This window comes from Bos javanicus, chromosome 26 (assembly GCF_032452875.1).
Source record: "Bos javanicus breed banteng chromosome 26, ARS-OSU_banteng_1.0, whole genome shotgun sequence".
Taxonomy (NCBI): domain Eukaryota; kingdom Metazoa; phylum Chordata; class Mammalia; order Artiodactyla; family Bovidae; genus Bos; species Bos javanicus.
This window is the reverse complement of record NC_083893.1, coordinates 39,169,632-39,188,232: the sequence shown is the minus strand read 5'-3', so window position 1 is coordinate 39,188,232 and position 18,601 is coordinate 39,169,632. Positions and strand designations below refer to the sequence as shown.

At 45.7% G+C, this 18,601-nt stretch overlaps 1 long non-coding RNA gene across 1 annotated transcript; it reads left to right on the top strand.

Annotated features, from left to right (window-relative positions):
- The first annotated feature begins 2,774 nt into the window (after window positions 1–2,774).
- LOC133239477 (uncharacterized) lies at window positions 2,775–10,013 on the top strand. Its single transcript, XR_009733846.1, has 2 exons — window positions 2,775–4,803; window positions 8,801–10,013. It is a non-coding gene; the product is annotated as an uncharacterized LOC133239477 (long non-coding RNA).
- The last annotated feature ends 8,588 nt before the right edge of the window (window positions 10,014–18,601 follow it).

Sequence of the window (18,601 nt, the reverse complement as noted above, 5' to 3'; positions counted from 1 at the left end):
GCAAGCCAGGGAGAAAAATGGAAGTACAAATAGAAATTCACCTGCCTTTCTTTCGAATCCTAAAGAAAGATTGCATCAGCGCATGCATGTTGCTGAAGCACATGTCTTAAATGTAGACTCTGTCGTTGCAGTGAAGAACTTTATAGAAAAAACATTCTTTGGGGTTTAGGGCTTGTTGATGGTGCAAGTTGGTTCTTGCTATCTTAATCTGACCTTCATTTGGAAAGTAGTGTAAGTCATGCGTGCTCAGTCACCTCCGACTCTTAGCGACCCTGTGGAGCCCGCCAGGCTCCTCCGTCCAGGGAAGAATACAGGAGTGGGTTGCCATTTCCTTCTCCAGGGTATCTTCCCGACTTAGGGATCAAACCCATGTCTCTTGCATTGCAGGCGGATTCTTTACCCACTGAGCCACCTGGGAAGCCCTTTGGAAAGCAGGAAAGAATTCAAATTATGAAAAATTTTTGTGTGGTTAATGAAATGGTGTTTACACTTGTAACCTCCACCGAGCACCTCAATTCCTCTGGGAGAGAGAGAGAGTATGCCCCCAGAGGTGGTATGTTGGGAGGTCTCATTTTAGATTTTTAGGCCTGCAGGCTCATTCCCTTCCCCAGAAACATTTTTGAGAAGGTGCCTTGGGCTAAAGTAATATTGGGCCCAATATTCCAACTCAAATGCAGAGGATATTCTGGAACCCTCAGAAACACTTTTTTTTTGGGTCTCTTCCCACCCCCAAATTACTCCTTTTGGAAGAAATGCTGAAGAGACCTGCCAGTCATTTTCAGTGAAATGGGGGTCTCACTTACATAGGTCTACTCATCAGCTTCAAAGTACAAAAACTCAGCTTTGTGAAAACACAGGGATGTTTAAGCACCTGTACTAGGTCAGGCTTTCCAGGTGGCACAGAGGTAAAGAACCCACCTCCCAACAAGAAGATGTGGGTTTGATCCCTGGGTCAGGAAGTTCCCCCTGGAGAAGGAAATGGCAACCCACTCCAGTCTTCTTGCCTGGAAAATCCCATGGACAGAGGAGCCTGGCAGGCTGCAGTCCATGGGGTCACAAAAGAATCAGACATGCCTTAGTGACCAAACAACAACAACAATGGACTCAAGTCACCACCAAATACACAAGAGACTCAGATATAAACCCAAATGCTAGTGCACCGATTTACTGTAAGAAGTATTATTATTGAAAGAGCTGGGCCCTCAAGTGCACTAGTCAGTGGGCCTCTTTTTTATTTTTACTTTTGGTTGCACTGGGTGGCATGTGGGATCTTAATTCACTGACCAGAGCTTAAACCTGTGTCCCCTGTATTGGAAGTACAGAGTCATAACCACTGGATTGCCAGGGAAATCCCAGTGGCTCTCATATTTTTCCTTATTTTTGAAGCCTTGACAGAAGGTTGGGCCTAGAGTCCGTATTCAATAAGTATGGATGTTTATTGAAGGTTGATTCCAAACTGAATGTTTATTTGTATTTTCTTCCTTTGCTCAATTTCACTACAACTACATTTAAAGACGGAACAAACAAACAAAAAAAAGACGGAACATTTTTTGCTAGTGTTAACGTTTGTTTGCTTTTTTGTTAGATTTGCTAGAGAAGCAGGGAGGAAACAGTTTCCTCTGGGATTAACATACCCGCTTCTGAGAGTTATAGCCCATCAGGGGTTTCAAGTGGGTTTGTCTACAATGGAGTCATAAATCTTGGAGAACTGTCTAGAAGAAGCTCCTTTAAGCCATGCTGAATAATGAGGCACATGTCTACTCTTGATGGCTTTTTCTTTTTCTAGATCTTATGACACTCATTCCCCAGGGGCTATAGACTGAATATTTGTGTCCCCCAAAGTTCATATATTGAAACATATTCCCCAGTGTGAGGCCATTTGGAGGTGGGTCCTTTCGGAGATGCTTAGGTCATGAAGATGGAGCCCTTATGAATGAGTTTAATGCCCTTATAAAAAAAAAACCAGAGAGCTCTCTCCCTGCTTGCTTCCACCTTGTGAAGGCACAGTGAGGAGATGGCTGTCCTCCGGCACCTACCAGACACTGAATCAGCTGGTGCCTTGATCTTGGAATTTCCAGCCTCCAGAATTGTGAGAAATACATTTCTATTGTTTATAAGCCCCCCGGTGTGAGTTAGTCTGGTATAGTAGCTCGAATGGACCAAGACACAAGGCCTTCTGCAGTTCATTTGCGTATCAGAAGCATGACCCTGAATTTCCGTTTTTCTCTTTCCATCTAATCATCATCGAGTCTGTAGATGGCATCACCTTGGTACTCTTTGTTTATGGGTATCCTCTCTTTCTTCAGTACCACCAGCCTAGTCCAGGTCATCCTTGTCCCTCATGTGGACTCTGGAAACAGCCTCTTAGGTTGTTCATGTCCAATCCATTGCCCAAATGGTGGCCAGAGTGACCATTTTCAAGCACAAGTGGGCCATGTCCTCTCTCTGGTTAGAATGCTTGAATGGCTCCCCATCGCCCTTTTTATCTCCAAATCCAACACTCATTGGCCTGGTGTGTAAAAGACCCTTCTTCCACTCTCTCTGATGCCCACTCTTTGCTGGCTCTGCTGGACTACATCATGAGCACACTACCTCCTCAACCTTCTTCGCCACTGCTGACAGGTCTCACACTCTTTGCCTGGCTGACTCCTCTCCATCTCCAGGTATCACCTTTGGTATCACTTTCCTTTGCCTTCCTAGTCTGGGTCATGTGTCCTTTCTAGATGCTCCCATACAAATCCTGGGGCACCCTATCAAGTGCACTGCATTGCTATTGCTTGCCTGATGGTCTGACTTGCTATGCACTGAGTTTCTTGAGCCTAGGAGCAGAATCTCAATCGACACTGAGTCCCCAGCCTCAAGCACAGTGCCTGGCAATTAAAAGTTGTAAAAACAATGATTGTAATGGTGGCCAAGTGGCAAGCATTTACTGAATGCCAAGTACTGTGGTATGAGCTTTATGTGGATAATCTCATTTAATCTTTGTGACAGTGAATGTAATCCCCTTGCAGGAATGAAGGATCTAGATGTTAAGAACATTGTAAGAAACCAATCACCAGCATCCTTTGCAGACTGACTAAGGTGATGAAAGTTGTCTTGCCCAAGGTCACATCTCCTTCTCGGGCAGCCAGGATCCAGTGGCTGTTTGACTGAGGGGCATCAGGACCCCGTCCTTTGGGTTCAACTCGAGGCATTGCTAACGTGCTCTCCCAGCTCCAGAGCATGCCCCTGGGGTGGGCTGCTACTTGCTTGGGACTGCATCCCAGCTCAGCTTATCCCTCTGCCCAGTCATGCTTCCTGGTCTCATTTTTACTGGTGTTACTCTTAGGAGGATCCCTTCATAAAATCCTGTTGGCCAATTTCTCTCTCACCATCTGCTTCTCAAGGAACTAATCCTGGAACAATCCTCCCAGTGGCCTAATGTATACTTATTACTAAGATTCTCCTCAATTAAGTTTTAAAGACACTAGGTAACTTGCTCAGTGTCCCAAAGCTCATGACTTGGAGAGGCGGGATTTGAACTCAGTCAATTGACTCTAGAGCCTATGCTTCTAACCAGGCACTCGATAAATCCAGTCAGTGAATCGATGGCTTATTTTCCACGAGTCACCAAGGTAAAAAATATTTAGTTCCTGTCCTTCCCTAGTAGCTAAGATGGTAAAAAATTTGCCTGCAATGTGGGAGACCTGGGTTCCATCCCTCGGCTGGAAAGATCCCCTGGAGAAGGAAATAGCAACCCTCTCCGGCATCCTTGTCTGGAGAATCCCTATGGACAGAGGAGCCTGGCGAGCTACAGTCCATGGGGTCTCAAAGAGTCAGGCACGCCCGAGTGACTAACATCCAGAAACAGAGCTTTGTGCATATAATCTTCTCAACGCCAAGGAAACCAGGGCAGCAGCGGACGGCTGTGGATGATCACAGCCTGTCCTGTCAACGGCGTGGACGCGCTTGGCTGACTCACAGTGCAGGTCACTGAGAAGGGACTCAAGCCCAGCTCTAATGGTGAGTTCTAAATGACAATGTCACCTGAAAGGTCTCTATGTCTGGATGATTTAATCCATTTCTAATGGAACACATGAGCTGGCGTAGAACAGCCAGTTCTCCCCGACCTGTACAAAATGCTGATTATCCCAAGTTGTTTTTGTTTGCTTTGGGATGTGTTCAGAGATCAACACATGCAGCCATGCACAGCTTCACCAGCCAGGGCCTCCCAAGGGGACCCTTCCACTATGGGCAGCCTAGACTAGGGGAGGCCAGGGCCATTAGGATGGAAGGTCTGGTCTCTTGGAATGTCCTGATGGTCAGGTTCATTGGGAGGGGGCCACAGGGAGGAGGTAGAGAGGGGAGAGAGGAATAGATACCTGGTCTGGGTTCTGCTGTAGAGACCTCGAGAATAAGCTCTAGATATATGCCCTGCAGAGGGGGAGGGGAAATCAATATGGTTTAGCTCAAAGTTTCAGATTTCAGCACTAACTTTGCATCTGTTTGTTATTAAAAGTTAAAGTCTGTGCCTGCTCCAGCCCAGCCGCCCTGTGCTCTCTGACCTCCTGAGGCAGGTACATCCTGTTCCAGGCAACTGGGCCTTTAATCATAAACTATTCTGTTTTGCTATTTAACTGTCTATGTTCTTCCCTGAAAGGATGGCAGGAGCCTTGGAAATGGGGACTCTAGTGTTAAAATCTAATTTTTTTAAATATCAGGCACTGGTGCTGAGCACCCCAGGACCTGATCTTATTTATTGCACTCGGCGATTCTAGGAGGCATTAAGCCCATTGCATGGAGGAGGACACAGGTTTAGAGACGGTGAGTAACTTGCACATATTCACATAGTTGATCGGCAGGTAGAATAAGGGTTTGAAATGAAATCTGTCTGATTCAACAGCCTGTGCTTCTCCACCCTCAGTGAGACCCAGGTGAGCCGCTGTTCTGGGCTGGATAGGTGGTAGTTGGTGGTTGATAAGTTGTGTCCAACTTTTGCAACCCCATGGACTACAGCCGGCCAGGCTCCTCTGTACATGGGATTTCCCCTGCAAGAATACTGGAGTGGGTTGCCATTTCCTTCTCCAGGGGATCTTCTAGACTCAGCGATCAAACCCGTGTCTCCTGTACTGCAGGCAGCTTCTTTACCTACTGAGCCACCAGGGAAGCCCAGCTTGGACAGTGTTCCTCACAAATTCATATCTAGCCACAACCTTGGAATGTGACCTTACTTTGCAGATGTATTCAAGTTAAGATGAGGTCAGGGGATTAAGGCAACCCTTAATCCAATGACAAGCATCCTTATAAGAGGAGAAAAATGTGGATACACAGACACAAACACACAGAGAAATCACCATGTGATGCACCGATGGGAGTGATACCCCTACAAGCCAAGGACTGCCAGCAAACACCAGAAGCTGGGAGAGGTAAGGAAGGATCCTGTCCTGAGACAGTAAATTTCTGTTGTTTTAAGCCATCTAGTTTGTAGTACTTAGTTAAGGCAGCCCCAGGAACCTGACATCAGAGAAGGCAATGGCACCCCACTCCGTACTCTTGCCTGGAAAATCCCATGGATGGAGGAGCCTGGTAGGCTGCAGTCCCTGGGGTCGCTAAGAGTCGGACACGACTAAGCGACTTCACTTTCACTTTTCACTTTCATGCATTGGAGAAGGAAATGGCAACCCACTCCAGTGTTCTTGCCTGGAGAATCCCAGGGACGGTGGGGCCTGGTGGGCTGCCGTCTATGGGGTCGCACAGAGTCGGACACGACTGAAGTGACGTGCAGCAGCAGCAGCAGGAACCTGATATAGCATCCATACTCTCAATCTCTATTGCCTGTCCCAAACGTTGCTTCTGTAATCCATAACAAGAACCACCCTTTGGAGCATAATTGACAGATTGTTTCACTTGTCCCTCATTAAGAATAGCCATGCAGACAGGAAAGCTTTCTTAATTCCTTATCATCCCAAATCAGCTTTCCTTGTCTGAGGAATTAGTTCCTTTGTTCTTGTTCAGTTGCTGAGTTGTGTCCAACTCTTTGTGACCCCATGGACTGAAGCACACCAGGCCTCCCTCCTTGTCCTTCACTATCTCCCAGAGTTTGCTCAAACTCATTGAGCAAACTGTCTATTGAGTCAGTGATGCTAACCAACCATCTCATCCTCTGTCACCCCCTTTTCCTCCTGCCCTCAATCTTTCCCAGCATCAGGGTCTTTTCCAGTGAGGTGGCTCTTTGCATCAAGTGGCCAAAGTATTGGAGCTTCAGCTTCAGCATCAGTCCTTCCAATGAGTATTCAGAGTTGATTTCCTTTAGGATTGACCAGTTTGATCTCCCTTGCAAAATACTAAACTCTCAATTCATTTGAAGTTAAACACTTGAATGTGTTTTGAGTTTCTGTATATTGTTTTTATTATTATTATTTATTTGGCTGTGCCCAACCTTAGCTGAAAAAGTTGGCTTAAAACTCAACATTCAGAAAACTAAGATCATGGCATCTGGTCCCATCACTTCATGGGAAATAGATGGGGAAACAATGGAAACAGTGACAAACTTCTTGGGCTCCAAAATCATTGCAGATGGTGACTGCAGCCATGATATTAAAAGACACTTTCTTTCTTGGAAGAAAAGTTATGACCAACCTAGATAGCATATTAAATAGCAGAGACATTACTTTGCCAACAAAAGTCTTTCTAGTCAAGGCTATGGTTTTTCCAGTAGTCATGTATAGATGTGAGAGTTGGACTATAAAGAAAGCTGAGCACTGAAGAATTGATGCTTTTGAACTGTGGTATTGGAGAAGATTCTTGAGAGTCCCTTGGACTGCAAGGAGATCCGACCAGTCCATCCTAAAGGAAATCAGTCCTGAATATTCATTGGAAGGACTGATGCTGAAGCTGTAACTCCAATACTTTGGCCACCTGATGCAAAGAACTGACTCATTTGAAAAGACCCCTGATGCTGGGAAAGATTGAAGGCAGGAGGAGAAGGGGATGACAGAAGATGAGATGGTTGGATGGCATCACCGACTCAATGGACACGAGTTTGGATAAACTCCGGGAGTTGGTGATGGACAGGGAGGCCTGGCGTGCTGCAGTCCATGAGGTTGCAAAGAGCTGGACATGACTGAGCGACTGCACTGAACTTCAGCTGTGGCATGTGGGATGTAGTCCCCTGACCAGGAGCAGAGCCTGGGCTCCCTGCAGTGGGAGTGGGAGTTTTTGCCACTGGATCACCAGGGACATCCCCTAAGTGTATTTTTAAATGAGTTTTTTCTCTTTTCCTTTCACCTATCAAATTCTCCAAATCTTAGGGTCAGGTTGCAGTGATGTTATTCTAACCATCAATGAACTGATAGTTTAATCAAGCCAAAAACAGAATAGAAATGGAGGAAGGGGGTGAAAAATGCCTAGTTACCTAAGTATTCATTCACTCCACCAAACACTTGAGGGCCAGTCTCTAGGATCATAATGATGGATGAAATGTGGGCTCAGTCCCCTTTGTGTAGGTGAGAACCTCATGAACAGTTAAATCACATAACAAAACAGTAAAAATGCTGTGGCAGAGAATAAAATGTTCTAAGAGCTAGAAAGACAGAGAAATCAACCAAGACATGAATCTGAGATGGCTTCAGGGAGCTTTGGACATTTATACTGGAAAAAAAATTATTTTTTAGTGGGTAATACATTTGCCTGCTTACACATCTCCAAAGGGCACCCGAGGAAACTATTTTCATTTGCTAGGGTTGCTGTAACAAAGTACTAGAAACTGGATGGTTTAGAACAATGGAAATGTACTGTCTCATAGATCTGCTAGCTAGAAGTCCAAGATCAAGATGTCTGCTGGGTTGATAGCTCCTAAGAACTGCAAGGGAAAAAAATCTGTTCCCATGCCTCTCTCCTGGCTTCTAACAATTTGCTGAGAATGACTTCAATCTCTGTCTTCATCATCAGTGTTTTCCGTATGCCTGTGTGGGCCCAAATGTTCCCTTTGTATAAGGATACATGGCCTATTGGACTAGGGGCCCACACTGCTCCTCCTGTGACTTCATCTTAGCTAATTGCATCTGCAATGACCCTATTACCAAATAAGGTCTTGTTTTGAGATACTGAGGATAAGGGCTTCTGCAAATAACTTTTGGGAGTCACAATTCAACCCATAACAGTATTAAGAAAAAAGGTAAATCTCATTATTTTTCTCAGATGTTCCCAAGTCTGCTGGGTTCTGGCTGCCAAATCCCTGCAACCAATATCCCCAGGGGTCCTCCATGCATTTCCCAGCATGTATGTGCATTCTTCCCACACACAAATTCTAGCACATCTCATGCACTGGCAACTTCCTTATTCTTTTCACTTAATACCCTGTGAAATTTTCCACATCAGTCCACACAGACCTTCCTTATTTCCTTAAGTGGCTGTGCAATAGGCTATAATTTATTTCACTGGAACCCTGTTAATAGACCTTTTGAGATCTATTACAAACAACAGCACAATGTATATTCTTGGGCACACGTCATTTTGCATGAATGTACAAGTACATCTATTAATACCTGGAGGTGGAAGTGCTTGGTCATCGAACCGGTGCATTTTGAGATGTTTTACCAAATTGTTCTCCAAGGAGGTCAGAAAAGGTCAGCCTTGCCCCAACTGTGTTCAGAGTGCCTGCTTCCCTGCAATCTTTCCAGACTGTGTACCTTACTTTCCGATCTTTGCCAATCTGGTATATTCCCTTTGTACTTTAAATTTGCATTTATATTATTATGAGCAGAATCGAGCATCTTTTCATCTGTCTAAGAGATATTTGGTATTCTTTTTCTTTGAACAGCCTGTACCTATCCTTTGCCCATTTTTCTGCTGGAACTAAGGAGGAATGAAAAGGATTTTTACAGATGCGGAAAGACGGAATTTTAAAAGGGACTGGATAATTGTGGGGCACAGGAAGATGAGGACTGGCATTGAAAAATAGCTTGAGAACCTACCACCGCTGCAGTTGCTGGAGATATCTGGGCCAGGCCTTTCCTCCTCCTCCAGCCTGAGCGACAGCCGCTCAGGTACCAAGGGGAAGTCTGGAAATTATATTCTAGGTCTAGAATTGCAGATTTGAGCTTGGACTGTGAATTGTCTGAGAAATCACTAGGCCCCTCCTCTGAGCCTGGTTTATCTCCAACGGGTTGATTCAAGTTGGTGGAGGGGAGGTGGGGGCATAAGAGGTTGGACTCATAGCTTGAGTTAGTAACCGATTTAGGAGAGAGGTAAAGCCTGAAATACGTCCTAACAAGACAGTCAGAGGCCAAGTTCAGAAATTCCTCCCTAGGCCACAACATGCTTTTGTGTTGTTGTTCTCTGTCTTTATTTTCCTGGGAGGTATGACTGAGGATGTCTGAAGAGCTGTTTTCAGAACAGAGAAAGGATCAAGCTATGCTTTGGTGTCTCTGCAGTTACGTGGTTTGTACTCTGGAAATCAGGCAGATGTCAGTCACACACCCTCTATTGTTTCTAGAAGGTGCACGAGGTGGCTTCCAGAGGGTCTGTCAGGTATCATTGTTCCATTCTTCCATTCTTGGTGGATTTATTGACAGCAGTCCCTGGGCTTGGCCCTGTTCCCACAGACTCAGACATGTAGAAGCTGACCTGTGCCTTCCAAAATGTTAGACCCTAATTAGAGGAATAAGAGTACTGTGATGGCTAATTGTCTGGGTCAACTTGGCTGGGCCACAGAGCCCAGACACCTGGTCAAACATTCTGGATGTTTCTGTACAGATGTGTCTTGGATGAGATGAAGGTTTAAAAATAGTGGACTTGGAGTAAAGCAGATTGCCCTCCATAATGTGAGTCGACCCTGTCTAATCTACTGAAGGTCTTAATCAGAACGAAAAGTGATGTCCCCCTGAGCAAGAGGGAGAGCTGCGGCAGGCTGCACTTGGACTAAAACTCTCTACTGGGCCCCCAGCCTGCTGGCCTACCCTGAAGCTTTTGGACTTGCCTTTCCACAACTGTGTGAACCAATTCCTTAAAATAAATGTCTTTCTGTCCCTCTCTCCTCTGTCTCACTCTGTAGATAGATAGGCAGATAGATAGCTGGACAGATGGACTCTGTTGGTCCTGTTTGTCTGGAGAACTCTGACTAATGTAATGACTGTGGGTTGTGTGGCCCTCCAGGCAGTATCTGACTTAGCCCAGGTGGAAAGAGATGCTGAGAGGAGGGAGGAAGTGGGGGCCTCGGGAGTCAGGGGGGCCTTGAGCAGAACCTGGAGAGCTGAGGAGGATTCTGAAGCGAGGTCAAGTCTGAGTAGGTGCGAGAAGGGGGAAGGGCCTTCTGGGAGGGTAACAGCAAGAGGAAGGCAGTGGCGTGAGGCCCACGCGGGAGACACGACGGAGACACGGGGCTCCTGGCTCCAGGCCCCTCTCCTCTGCAGCTGCCAGGTGAACTGGACCTTGTTAGTGGAAATGTGTGCTTAATGTCTGACTCCATCTTAGGCTGGAAACTGGTATTTTCTGAGCATGCGTACTCCCCATGCCTGCCTAGATCCTTCACGAGTCAGTGTTAAATAAATATTTATGGAGTGAAGGCATTCACTTCATCCTCATATTGAATTATAATCTATGGAAGAATGAATTCCCAACCTTGTTCCAAAAGGGGTCAAGAAATTGGCAGTGATGGTTAAGAGAATTACTTTGTCCCAATGGGGAGATAATTTTATTTCTTTCTTTACAAAAAATGTACTCGTGAACAACTCAGACAATGCAGACAAATAGAAAATAGAACTGTAGTCCCGCTGCCTGGAAATGAGATAGAAATTAAATAACATTAAATCAGCCTTAACTGCCAAAATAATGCCATTTGCAGCAACATGGATGGTCCTAGAGGTTGTCATACTGAGTGAAGTAAGCCAGACAGAGAGAGACAAATGTCATGTATCACTTACATGTGGAATCTAAAAAACGGTACAAATGAACTTATTTACAAAACAGAAATAGGGTCACAGATGGAGAAAACGAATTTACAGTTACCTAAAGGGGTGAAAGTGGGGGAGGGATAAATTGAGAGATTGGGATTGGCATATATGCACTAATATATAAAATAGATAACTAATGAGGACCTACTGTATAGCACAGGGAAGTCTACTCAATACTCTATAATGACCTATATGGGAAAAAAATCTAAAAAAGAGTGGGTATATGTATAACTGATTCACATTGCTGTACAGCAGCAGCTAGCACAACACTGTAAATTAACTATACTTCAGTTAAAAACAAATAATTTTTTTGGCCATGCAGCATGTGGGATCTTAGTTCCCTGACCAGGGATCAAACCCAAGTCCCCTGCGGTGGAAGAGTCTTAACTACTGAACTGCCAGGGAAGTCTCCTCTCTAACAAAAAAGTTTTTAAAAAATCACCATTCTTGTTATTATTGCCACATCGTCAGAATTTTCCTTGCTCTTGAACCAGGACTGTCGTATTCATTGCGCATCTACTGCTGTTAGGAATTGAAAACAAAGGTAAAGACAGACACAGGGGTTCCCTGCCTTCTAGGAGGGTTGGGCAGATTAGAGAGCGTCTCACGGAATCTAAGCTCTTCCCAGCTTGGGTGTTCCTGGGCGGCCTCTTGGCTGCTGCACACAGTCTTTTGTTGTTGCTGCGCTTGAATACACATTTTCTTTTCCCCTTCCAAGGCTGTGGGGAACAGACCTCTCAGGGCATTTCTCTGGAGCCATTTCCATTTTATACAAAATGGGTGTTCAGTTTGAAGGACCCTTTTCATTTTTTTCCTTAGATCTCTCTGGAAACTCAGCCTCTTTAGTTTAATGTTTTTTGGGGGGAGGGTATCATTTTTGTGTTTAAAGGTCGAATTCTTCTACTGGGCAGCAACTATTCACCCTGACAGGCCAAGCTGGTTTAGTTTTTTATCACTCTTCACTCACCAAAAGATGCATTATCCTCAGTAAATAGAGGGGAATAATTAGCAGCATTTCCTTTGTTTTTGTTTGGATTTATTTCAGTGGTGTTCATTTTGGGTACATAAATAATAAATAAGATGCACCATTGTTTGAAAATGTGCTTTAAATTTTAAGCTCATGTATAAATGAAGCATTTCATCCAATGTCTTAATCTGTTATTTCTCGGCATTCTTTAGGGTTGTTCTTATAGGTGTAGGCTAGAGCTTAGCCCCCCTGTACCTAGGAAAGGGCTTCCCTTGTGGCTTAGCTGGTAAAGAATCTGCCCGTAATGTGGGAGACCTGGGTTCAATCCCTGGGGTGGGAAGATCCCCCAGAGAAGGGAAAGGCTACCCACTCCAATATTCTGGCCTGGAGAATTCCAGTCTATACAGCCCATGGGGTCACAAAAACTTGGACACAACTGAGCCACTTTCACCTAGGAAAAATCTGTTTTAGTTTTCCAAAATTTTTTTGTTTCCCAGATTAATTTTATTCATTTTACCCATCGAGCTATCCCATACTGTTTTTAGGCCAGAAGATACCAAGACCTATTTGGGAACTGGAGCAGGCAATTTTTACCTTCACAGTATCTATCTGCAACCTGCGCTCTCTGAAACAGGCCTGGTGGGCCCCTGGGAGTCCATACTGTGTTCCTTACCCACAGTGCTAGGCTGGTAAAGGTGCATTTGAAAGCTGGGAAAGGATTTCCCTGGCAGTCCAGTGGCCAAGACTCTGAGCTTCCAGCGCAGGGGGCACAGGTTCCATCCCTGGTCGGGGAACTAGGACCCCACATGCCATGTGGCGTGGCCAAAAAAATATCCCCTTAAAACAAAACAAAAAAACCCAAACCACTTTATAATGTAAAAAAATAACAAATTTTAAAATATTAAAAAAATAGAACACATATTTAAAAAAAGAAAGTTGGGAAAAGCATTTGCTAGTTATTAGCAGCTCATGGTCCCTGCCAACAGCAGGCAAGTCCCAGAGACAAGGGAGGCCAAGCTATGCTCAAGCTGGACTCCATCCCCAACCTCATGTGGGAGAGGAGGCCAGCAGTTAGGTTTCTTTCTTGTCCACATAAAAAGCAGAAGGAAGAAAAAAAAGCAGAACTAGGTTTTGTGATTAGAATTTTAAAATTTGTATTGTTTTCTCTGTAACTACCCAAGCAATTTATATAACTCTGTAAACGCTGGAAAGTACAGAAGCCTCAGAAGAAAATGAACATCTCAGGAAGGGTTGGGAACTTTTAAGGAGGCAGGATTAAGTTTGAGATGGGGAAGAACTTGCTCACAGTTAGGCGTGAGCTCCTGGTTCACTGACAATGTGGACAGGAAAGAGGACTGAATGAACAGCCCCTAAATGACTTGCCTGCTCTGATTTTGCGATGGGGCGGCCTGTCCTCAGCCTGCTGGGTTCTAGACAATGTGTCTCCTCTTCCTCACCGCTACCCACACAGAGCAAGAGAGGCCAAAGTGAATCAAGGCTCTGAGAACGGCATGGGCAGAAGAGGCTTAGTTCCCAGGAAATGCCACATCTGTTCATTCATTCACAATTCTTGAAATATGTATTGAGTAGTCATTATGGACCGTGCACCACGCCAAGCTCTGGGGATGTTCCATGAACAGCACAAATTCTAGACCAAGTTCCCACATGGGCAGGAAGGTTGTACAGATAAGAATTTAGTCACAATTGTTAACACGAAGAAGGAACAGCCATCCTAGCCCAGAAGTTAGGAAGGCATCTTTGAGGAAGTCACACATCAGCTGGTCCTTGCTGGGTGAGTAGGAGTTGGCAGGGCTGAGGACTGCGGAGGAGCCGGTCTACAGTATGTGTGAAGGTCTGTGTTAAGGAACCTTCAGGAAACGAAACAAGGCCAGTGTGGTGGGTGTGTGGTGGCACGGGGCTCCGCTGTGAAGTGAGCTGGGCCTGATCTTGTAGGGCCATCAAGGACTCTCTAGGATGTGGGACCTACGGTAAGGACAATGGGAGCCATTTGCAGAATTTTAAGTGAGGAGTAATCCGATTTGTCAATGGCACCCCACTCCAGCACTCTTGCCTGGAAAATCCCATGGACGGAGAAGCCTGGTAGGCTGCAGTCCATGGGGTTGCTAGGAGTCGGACACGACTGAGCGACTTCCCTTTCACTTTTCACTTTCATGCATTGGAGAAGGAAATGGCAACCCACTCCAGTATTCTTGCCTGGAGGATCCCAGAAATGGTGGAGCCTGGTGGGCTGCCGTCTGTGGGGTCGCACAGAGTCGGACACGACTGAAGCGACTTAGCATAGCATTAGCATTTATTTACGTTTGGTTGTGGTAGGTCTTCATTGCTGTGCAGGGACTTTCTCTCGTTGCAGTGAGTCGCGACTTTCTGTAGTTGCGACTCTTCCTTGCAGTGCACAGGCTTCTCACTGTGGTGGTTTCTCTGATGGAGCACGGGCTCTCAGCGTACAGGTCCGTAGTTGCAGCCTGTGGGCTCTAGAGCACAGGCTCAGTGGTTGTGACACTTGGGCTTAGTTTTTCTGAGGCAAGTAGAATCTTCCCAGACCAGGGATCAAACCCGAGTCTCCTGCTTTGGCAGCGGATTCCTAACCACTGGGCCACAAGGAAAGTCCCAGATTTGTGTTTTTAAGAAATCTTTCGGCTGCCATATGGAGAATATCTTGTAGGAGGGCAAGGTTGGAGGTCAGGGGACTAATTAGGAGGCCAATATGAGCACTTAAGTGAGAGATGGTGCTGCTGGGCCTAGAAGAGGGATAATAGTAATGAAAATTAGGTTTGATTGAATGTATAACTAAGTACCAGGCACCTGCATGATTTCATTCAAGCCTCACAAACGCCTGTGAAGTTAGGTGTCATTATTATTGTTGTTGCATTTTTTAAAGATATTTTTTGATATGGACCATTTTAAAAGTCTTGAATTTGTTACAAAATTGCTTCTGTTTTATGTTTTGGTTTTGGGCCCCAAGGCATGTGGGGTCTTAGCTCCCCGACCAAGGATCAAACTCGCACTCCCTGCATTGGAAGGTGAAGTCTTAACCACTGGACTGCCAGGGAAGTCATTATTATTGTTGTTTTATAGAGAACACCGAGGCTCAGAGAGGTTAAGAAAGTTGCCCAAGGTCACACAGTTGGCGAATGGAGAGTCAAGATTGGAACCTGGGCACTTTGAGTCAACATTTGACCTTACCCAAGGTCACAGAGTAGAAAGTGTCAGAGTCAGGATATAAGCCCAGGCAGGTCCATCTGGTCAAAGCTATGGTTTTTCCAGTAGTCATGTACAGATGTTATAGTTGGACCATAAAGAAGGCTAAGCACTGGAGAACTGATGTTTTCAAATTGTGGTGCTAAAGAAGACTCTTGAGAGTCCTTTGGACTGCAAAAAGATCAAGACAGTCAATCCTAAAGGAAATCAACCCTGAATATTCATTGGAAGGACTGATGCTGATGTTGAAGCTCCAATACTTTGACCACCTGATGCAAAGAGCTAACTCACTGGAAAAGACTCTGATGCTGGGAAAGACTGAAGGCAACAGAAGGGAGCAGCAGAGGATGAGATGGTGAGATAGTGTCACTGACTCAGTGGACACGAATTTGAGCAAGCTCCAGGAGATAATGAAGGACAGGGGAGCCTGGCATGCTGCAGTCCATGGGGTTGCAAAGAGTCAGACATGACTTAGTGACTGAGCAACAACAACAAGCTGGCTGTTAACCATATTAACAGGGGGCAGGCTCTTAACCATGGACCATGCAGCTTCCAGGAGCTTCTACCACATACTGGTCCTCCTACCCAGGGCCAGGCTTCAACAAAGCAACCCTCACTCCAAGTGAAAGCCCAGAAATAAAATTGGCCCTCAGACATTTAAAGTATAAAACTTGTGACTGGCATCTTTGGACCTAAGTTCATGTATGTAGAAATCGTGAATCTGCTATAAGCTGTTTTTTAGCATGGCCTGAGCTTCTGAAAGCGTTACTTTCCAGACATTATTTTCTGAATTGGTTGGGAGGCTTTTTGTAGAAGGAGGACAAGTTATCTGATGAGGAGTCCACAGGGAGACTTTTCTCAGGTTTCTGATGACATCATTCCATTATGTAGAGGTTGCCTTCTTGGTGTTGCAAAAAAGCTTTGCTTAATTTGGATGCCTATGGAATTATATTTGGAGCGATTGCTATTAAAGGAAACCAGCGGAAGGGCAGTTCCTCGTAAGCATGGATATCTCTGTATAAAGGAGACCACAGCTTTCCACAAAGCATACACAACCCCTTGTGATCTAGAACCTGAAGGAGGTGGATACTCCTGTGCTTAAGTGTTAGTCATTCAGTCATGGCCGACTCTTTGCAAACCCATGGACTGTAGCCCGCCAGGCTCTTCTGTCCATGGAATTCTCCCAGGCAAGAATACTGGAGTGGGCTGCCATTTCCTTCTCCAGGGGATCTTCTGGACCCAGGGATTGAACCCAGGTCTCCTGCATTGGCGGGAGGATTATTTACCATCTGAGCCCCCAGGGGGAAGGTAATGTGTTTAAACAATCCTTCAAAGGAAATGTCAGCCCCTGGAGCCACCCACAGAAGTCATTCCTATTTCAGAACCTTCCAGAACTTCCCACTACTCTCAGGGAAGAACCCAAGAACTTCACCAAGGCTCCATACCTGTCACAGCTAAACTTGCCAGCTTCTCTCTACCTTCTAGCCCCACTACGGAGTCTCACCTCCCTCCCTTCTACCCCCACCTCAGATATCCTATACGGGTCCCTTCTTGCCAGAAATGTCCTTTTCCCTTCCCTTCATGTGGATCCTTTCCATCTCATCCTTCAAGATCCTGCAGAAGGGTCTTAGGAAACTTTCTCCACTTGACCCAAGTACTACTAACATAGCTTTATTATTTGTTGTTGTTATTTAGTTGCTCTGCTGCTGCTGCTGCTGCTAAGTCACTTCAGTCATGTCCGACTCTGTGTGACCCCATAGATGGCAGCCAACCAGGCTCCCCCATCCCTGGGATTCTCCAGGCAAGAACACTGGAGTGAGTTGCTATTTCCTTCTCCAATGCATGAAAGTAAAAAGTGAAAGTGTTAGTCACTCAGTCTTGTGACTCTTTGCAACCCCATGGACTGCAGCCTACCAGGCTTCTCCGTCCATGGGATTTTCCAGGCAAGAGTACTGGAGTCGGGTGCCATTGCCTTCTCCAATGCATGAAAGTGAAAAGTGAAAGTGAAATCGCTCAGTCATGTCCAATTCTTTTCGACCCCATGGACAGCAGCACACCAGGCTTCCCTGTCCTTCACCATCTCCTGGAGTTTTATTATACACAAATTATAATTATTTGGTTATGGGTGTCTTTCTCTTTAAACAGAGAGGCCAGGGATCAACTTATTAGTCTTCATTTTTCTTCCTTCTCATCTGTGGCCCTTCTGTCCAGCACAGCACCTGTTAAGCGATACTAGGCAGATTACCCTTCCCGAACTCTGACTCCACCCTCCTCCAACCTCACTTTAGCAAGACTGTCCTGACCACAGACTAATGTCTATGCTGAAGTGTCTATGTTTTGGACCATGTGAAACTTGACTTCCCTATGTGTCGGAGCTAGGAGTGGATCCCCAGAACACAATTCAATGGCTGGCATGTGACCTGCAATGACCTGAGGGAAAATGATGAACCAAGCCCTCAGGCTCTGCTTTTAGGAATGTGAAGTAAGAAACAGCATTGGCAGAAGACGGGGTGTGACTGAGTCACATGAAGGGGAGAGAACAAGAGTGAAGACTTAGTGGCTACCTAAGTGTCCAGAGCTTCCTTGGCTCCAGGCTACCCTCCAGCTCTTGTCTGATTTCTGAGCTCCAGTTTCGCATCATGGTAGCCAGCCTCCAGGATGGCCCCATGACCATTCCCTTCTGGTACTCGCCTCTGTATAATCCCTTCTCACATTGAATAAAACTGACTTGTGGGGCCAGTAGGCTATCGCAAAAGACAGGGTGTGTGACTTCCAACATAGAACATAAAAGACGTTGCAGATTCTTCCCTGGTCTCTCAAATCAGTCCCTTTGGCAGAAGCCAGTCACCACACTGAAGACAGTCAAACATCCGTGTAGAGAGGCCCTCACGGAGAGGAGCTGACCAGCACCAACTTTTGTGTGAGTCACCAGGGAAGTGGATCTTCCTGCCCCAGTCAAACCTTCAGGTGACTGCAATCCAGGCTGACATCATTTTTTTTTTAATTGGAGGATAATTGCTTTACAATATTGTGTTGGTTTCTGCCATACATCAACATGAATCAGCCATAGGCATATCAGTTCAATCGCTGTCATGTCCGACTCTTTGCGACCCCATGAATCGCAGCACGCCAGGCCTCCCTGTCCATCACCAACTCCCGGAGTTCACTCAGACTCACGTCCATCGAGTCAGTGATGCCATCCAGCCATCTCATCCTCTGTCATCCCCTTCTCCTCCTGCCCCCAATCCTTCCCAGCATCAGAGTCTTTTCCAAAGAGTCAGCTCTTCACATGAGGTGGCCAAAGTACTGGAGTTTCAGCTTTAGCATCATTCCTTCCAAAGAAATCCCAGGGCTGATCTCCTTCAGAATGGACTGGTTGGATCTCCTTGCCGTCCAAGGGACTCTCAAGAGTCTTCTCCAACACCACAGTTCAAAAGCATCAATTCTTCGGCGCTCAGCCTTCTTCACAGTCCCACTCTCACAT